Source organism: Cynara cardunculus (assembly GCF_001531365.2).
Source record: "Cynara cardunculus var. scolymus isolate 2C chromosome LG 5, CcrdV1, whole genome shotgun sequence".
Taxonomy (NCBI): Eukaryota; Viridiplantae; Streptophyta; class Magnoliopsida; order Asterales; family Asteraceae; genus Cynara; species Cynara cardunculus.
In genome coordinates this window covers 26,708,159-26,715,572 of record NC_037532.1, presented here as the reverse complement: position 1 = coordinate 26,715,572, position 7,414 = coordinate 26,708,159, and positions in this window count along the sequence as shown.

Below are 7,414 nucleotides of genomic sequence, written 5' to 3'. Positions count from 1 at the left end.
TATTATTTGATATTTTTTTAACATTTGGTTTGTACTAATTAACATACTATATTATTAATGAATTGTTTTAAATATATTATGAAACGTTAAATTTTATTAATTTTTAAAAATGTCTTTTTTGGTTATTTTACATTTTCAACTAGTTTTTACCAAATATATTTACTTCATCACTTAGCTTATTAGCTACCAGTTATTTTATCAGCTATCAGCTCAGCTACCAGCTAACTTATCAGATAATTTGTCAAACGTAACCATTAAGTTAATCAGATTAACAGATCTATCTACATTTTAGTCCCTCGGAACTTGAGAAAGCTACTCGGACAGGTCAACACTAGAGCCAAAGTCCCTCAACGCTGATCTCTTCGACACAATTACTAAACTTCAAATCTTCCTACATCAACCATACTTGCCACAATTTCTTTCCATATTAAACCCGAAAACACACAATGCGTATTAAGCATGAATCATAAATATACAAAACCCCGACATCAAACGTCATATCTTAAGATCGGAAAATCCATTTACTCCCTTCATTCCAAATTAAGTGTCCTCATATTTCTATTTTACTTTATCCCAATATAAGTGTCTGTTTTTCAAAAAAAGTTTTCACTTTCTCATTATACCCTTAATTATGAGATAACCAAAGTTTCAACCTCTATTATTAAAGGTAAAATTGTCATTTATTTATTTAAAAAAATGTAATAATTACATATTCCTAATAAATGTGTGTCAATTTCATTGTAGACATTTATTTTGGGACGGAATGGTTGTATATTGCAACACCCAATTATTGAAAATTGCTACAAGTTAAATTAGAACCATATTAATTTGATTATGTGGTGAAGTATTTAATGAAATGAAGAAATATCAGTTAAGTTGATTCCTTTTTTAAGTTTATGTAGAGCCATATATGAATTTGATTGTACGTCGTGACTTAAAAACCCCATGTTGAACGTGGTCCGCGTTGATGGTTTTAATCAACGGAATTTGGGGCACGTTATCTAGGTTTTAATGAAAGTGATATATATCATAAGTGTTGATAACGAATTTCACGAAACATGTAGGAAATTGTTTATAAACCATACGATCAAGTGTAGAAATGAAATAAATGTGGATGAACAAAAGTCACACATCACAAAAGACTCGTACACAACTCAAACATTATTTTCTATTTGTTTAGATTTTGTATCATAAAAATTCAACAACCAACAAACAATGTCAAAACAAGTTATGTTATGATCTGTCGTTATATGAACTTATTTCTTTATAAGAAACTTAGTGAGAATATATATAATATATATATATATATATATGATGCTTCAAATGCAACTTATTACATTTGTACAACTAATGTAACCCAATCAATTGAGATATTTATGGAAATGATGAGAGTTCATTTCTTATGATTTGAATATTTAGGAAAGATGACTAGGATACTTTATATTATGATCAATACTTTATATTATGAAACAATCTAAACTTTTATGAAGTTACATATTCATCAAATTAAATGAACGGTTGAGATTAAGTTGTATTGGATATATAAATGTAAAAGATTGCATAATAACTCACCCCCTTCTCTCTCTCTCTCTCTATATATATATATATATATATAGAGAGAGAGAGAGAGAGAGAACGGAAAGAATATTTAAAGTATGAAGACTTGAAAGAAAAAGACTTAGGGACCGAGTCCTAAAATACCATGAAATTTAAATGTATTTTTATATCCAATTAATCGTTGATGAATAATTTTTTGAATAATTTGTAGAATTCAAATGAAGAAAAACTTGAAAATTAGAGTGGTTCCAGGAAACAACATTGTTTTGGAAGAACTTTGAAGCCCGAGTCAACTTTGTGAATGAAGTCAAAATATCAAATATTTCTTTTAAATTACGTACATACGTCTATGTATAATATTTATCGAGAGAAATGAGATATTTTTTACAAACCAAATCGTTAGTATAAATCAATTATTTGAAATATTTATATAAATAATGATAATTTATTTATTATGTTTTGAATATTTATCAGAGTTTTCTTAGGAAACAATTAATCAAGATATTTATTAGACTAAATGATTAGTTATTAATGGTGGATATATGTATATATATATATATATATATATATATATATATATATATATATGGGCCTAATCAAATGAGAACTGATTAGTTTGTGGTAATTGTGAGGTCTAATCTCAACCACAAATCAACGGATAAATTAGGAAATTAATAATTATGGTAATTTGAGTTAAAATTATAATTAGAGTGCATATTAGGTATTTATAAAAAACTCCTCTCTCCTCTCTCATCTCTCCGACCTCTAATCTCCGGCCTTCAGTGAAATCGGTATCACAGTATATCACAATGAGTATCACATTGTGTATATTTATTTTTAAGGTTTGAGTTGGTATAATAGTTGGCATTACAGTATATCACAATGGGTATCACATTGTGTATCTTTATGATTACTTGGTACCTGCCGGATTAATGTTTACCGGAGGCCGGAGATTGGAGGTCGGAGAGATGAGTTTTTTAAAAATACCTAAAATGTCCTCTAATTATAATTTTAACTCAAACTATCATAATTATAAATTTCCTAATTTCTCCGTTGATTTGTGGTTGAGATTAGATATCACAGTTACCACAAACTAATCAGTTCTCTCTTGAATGAGCCCATATATATATATATATATTAATTATAATGTAAGCAAATATTGACAAAATCATAGGGAAAAGAGAATGAAGGAATGAGAAAGAAAGCCATGTGTATTAAAACATTATGTCATGATCAAGCATCGTAGTTACGGAACTATTAAACCCTCCAACATGACAAACAAACCATTGACTTTTGGAAGTCATATCCAAAATTCTAGGATTTCTTTTGACCAAAAGCTTGTTTTATATTGAGAGAAAATGATAAGGAATTGTAGAGTCAAAATTAGTGAATTAAGGGACTTAATTGATTGCATGAATCTAACCATTCATAGTAATTATAAAATGATCAACATTTTTTTCAATATTCAACATCTTTTCAATTTTCTATAATTGACCATAAATTTTTGTTGGATTCACATTAAATTTTAGCATTTTCATGTTGTTTTCAAAGTGGTAAGTTGGGTACATGTATAAATTAAATTAAATGTAACCTACAATGAATACATATGAAACACTACAACAAAATTGGGTTTATAGGACACCCCTAATACAAGATATCATCACTGGAAAACTAAGAATCTGATATTGAAACTTAAATTTAAGTTCAGTTGTTAATAATGGTGAAATACAAATACCCTAATTGTTAATAATGAAAATTGGATATGATTCCTTAATGTTTTCTATTATATTTTATAACTGTAATTTCTTTTTATTTTATATTATAATAATTATTTTATGTCAGTCTTGAAAACACCCAATATTTTGGTAACGTAGTTCAATAGATTGTAACGTATAAACTAAAATTATCATTGCACTCTATCCTGAATAGTTTTAAAAACATGCTCTTGTAGTAATTGTTTAGGGAAGTTTTGTTCATTGGTATAGAATTTAAAAAAAAAAACCAAGAGAAATGTATAGTAGGCATTATATAGTTGTATCTGAAAGGAAAACTTTATTAAGGAATAAATACAAAATAAGGCATCCAGGGGATCTGTGAGAAACAAAAAAACGTCCCAAGACACTCCAAGAAACTGAAAAAAAAAAAAAAAGACTAGAAACAGAGAAAAACCAATATCAAACTAAAACCAAAGCTGAAGGGTGCAGAACCAAGAAACCCGAAAAATTGATAAAGAATTGCACCTGAGGAAATCCTAAAGTTTAGATGTCCTGGACTGCCGTCGGATGAAATTATCATTCACAAAAAATAATCAAAAAAAATTTAAAAAAAATGGTTAAATCGATTACATGTCATGAATAATATTATGATAACTGTAGATATTCTATTATTTTATTTATTGTTTCTTTATCATGTTCGTCTTTTCCCAATACTAGAGTTCAAAAAGAAAGCTTAGATCGAACCCCTTTATTGTAAAATTAAATCTAAATAGATAATTAAAATCTTATTTTATAATCGAAAACTAGAAATTTGATCGTTTTGAAGAACCCTAAATTAAAAGATTGTAGAGTGCGCTAACATGAGGTTACATTTACTAATTAGGATTGTTTTCAAAACTAAAACTTATAGTTTTGGTGAAATGACTTGAAGGAGGTACCATGGAGATGATCAGTAACTGATCATATAGAAGCTAGATTTTGAACTTTTCTTGTTAAGATATATGTTGGAACCTCCTTTTTTCTAAATGTTTAAAAAAAACAATTTGATGGTGTTTCTCGTATTCTCCCATAATCAAAGGGTATAAGTGAAAAAACATAGAAGGTATGCCTATGAATGATATACACGAGAGCAAAAAAGATATGCCATTATTCGAGATTGAAATTCCACAATGGTAGTTTCCATGAACTTGGTGTGAAGGCACCATATCTTTGCATTCTCCTTTGGAAACAAATAGAGATGAAGCTAGAATCGATGATCATATCCCTTTAATGTGTTTACTCTGACTAATACTATAGCATCTTCTTGTCAAAAAGGGTTTTCGAAATCATTAGGATGTTGGTATGCATTCACAATAGTTATGTGAAGAGTGTATAAAAAGGTACCAATACATACAAATCAACTTTTATCAAAAGAAGAAGAATAAAAGTAAAGTTTGGATCACAAAACACCGGATATCATTAGGTGGGAGAGTTTTACACTACAACAAAATCGGTTTTATAGGACACTCTCAATTTCTAAGTGTCTTAATAGACCTCTTTATAGGGCTTAGTTTATAGGACTAAAAAAATAAAGTGTCAAGTTTATATGATGTTTTTTGACGTCGTAATAAGTTTTTTAGGACACTTTTAATATAAAGCGTACAATTAGCAACTTTATAGGACACTATTTGAAAAAATGTCCTATAAAAACAAGTGTTCTATAAAAACTTGAGTTTATAGGACACTTTCTCAAAAGTGCCCTAGTTGCTAATGCGACACTTTGTATTAAAAATGTCCTAAAAAACTTGTTAAGACGTTTAAAAGCGTCATATAAATTTATTACAACATCTTTAAATAGAACATTTTATCTTTTGTTCCTATAAATTAAGTCCTATAAAGCGGTCTATTGGGACACTTAGAGATTGGGGGTGTCCTATAAACCCAATTTTTTTTTTGTAGTGTTAGTTTGTTGGATCGTTCATGAAATGTTGACCAAGTGAATGTCAAAGCTTGAACTAAATTTACTTGGTCTCCAAATATGAAATAGACAAACTGTAACTGAAAATTTCTCAACACAATAAACAAATATGGATCATATACAAAAGAGAACTACTTGGAATATAAGTATCTATGGAGACAATCAACTAAAATGGCAGCGACAAATAATGGAGGGATACAAAAATTTACCTAAACCCCTAATTTAGAGAAAACTAATGGTAGAGGAGACCATAACGAAATCCAATTTTTTGTACAAGTAAAAGAAATCAAAAAGGTTAGTTAATGTGGATATGGTATAACTGAAGAAAGAGAGAGGGAGAGAGATTGAATATTAGGGTTATAACAATAAATGCCTTAAAATGGCAATAAAAATCCGCCTACATGACAAGCAGCTTTGACGATTGCACAGTGTGCAATCTAAGTTTAAACTGATGGTGAAGAAGACTTGTGCAAGTTGTGATGCTTGTGTCGAGAGTTTTATGTGAGGCGTTGTGCAACAATATTAGAAGTATTTAAAAGTCGTTTCTAATGTACCGAAGGCTTTAGCCTTGTATATGCGGCTTCCAAAGCAAATGAAGGAAGTCATGCATGATGCTGCCTCTAACACTTGTGAACTTAAGTCATTCTTTTACAGTTCTAAATACTAGAAGCCCACATCAGCTACATTTATACCATTTTTCACCGATACATGTTGGAATCTCCGTTTTCTACTCAATGGCTCTTTTCAAAATATCTAACAAAGTAACACATGATCTTACATGTTGTATTTGTATATGTGGGAAATAATCTCTTGATTAGTTTTCTCATTCATGAGACTAGTATATACAATACGAAGGCTACAATTTAGGCTAGACTTTTAGATAACCGACTATTCAAGGATATTCACATGCTATAATGAGATAATAATGCAAATTATTTACATAATATATCTACCAATATATATGTAGATGTAGATAACTTAAGGATGTATTATGTAATTAGCTTCTACTATCCGCTAGGTTTTTATTTGCTCGTTACTCCTCTTTTTATAATGAGAGTTCGTGACAATTTAAGAGAAAAGATCTCCTACTCTAAGAACTCGACACTATGGGACGATCTATGCCTGTTAACATTTTGTTGGAGGGGGCAAGTTGAAGTTCCACATCGGTTAAACTTGGACAATCAGTTTATCCTCGGTATATGTTAGAACCTCGTTTCTCATTTTAAAGGTTCTTATGGAAAACAAGCTGAACGGGTTTCATATAATCTCATATTCAACGATGATCTAGAATTCGCAACAACCTACAAATAGAAAACCAGATATCTTGAAATAACCGATATAACAAAATACTAATTAACTTCTCAAACTATATGTAGAAATTAACCTACTCTGTCAAAAACGCCTTAAAAGACTAATGGAAACCTCGAGAATGAACCAAGTATGAGGAAATCTCAAACTTGGAACATGATAATACCTTTATTATCCTAGTAGTGGTAAAGTTCAATTAGTTGGATGATACAGAAACTAAATTTATATTATTTCAATACCAAAATCAATAGACCATGTAAAAAACATTTTGGACGTGTAACTCAGTTGGTAAATGATGGATTTGTTTAAATACAAGATAGACCCCAGGTTTGATCTCCTCCTCCCCCTGTCACTAGCTTCAACCGTTGAATGAAGCAAAAAAAATGTTATTTCATATTGGTGTTCTTAAAGGTGGGTTCTTACGGGCCGGGTTGGAATTGTCAATAATTAACTTTTTATCGGTATAAACCTATAAAAACCAACAACTTTTGGTCGGTTAGGTATGTTTTCAAATTACATACTAAAAAAAAAATAATCGGTTTAAACTCCCCCATAGACCGCAGTGGTTGGTTTCACTTAACTTTTTTCAAAATAATAAAGAAAAAGAGTCCAAGAATAAAGATGACAAATATGGCCCCATTTATGTACATGGGCTTATTAAGCAAAATGGGCTTTTTCAATTGTGCATCTAGGCAGAAGGCCAAAAATCGGATTCGGGCAGAACCGGGTCGGGACGGATTATTGTCGTTGTAACCGATCCCGGAGTAAGCGGTCCTGGTCCAGGTCAAAATAAGATGGCTCGTTTAAGCTTTCTTGTAATTGGTTATGAGAACCGGCCCCGATCTGGATCGGGCCCAAACAGATCATATGTATTTTC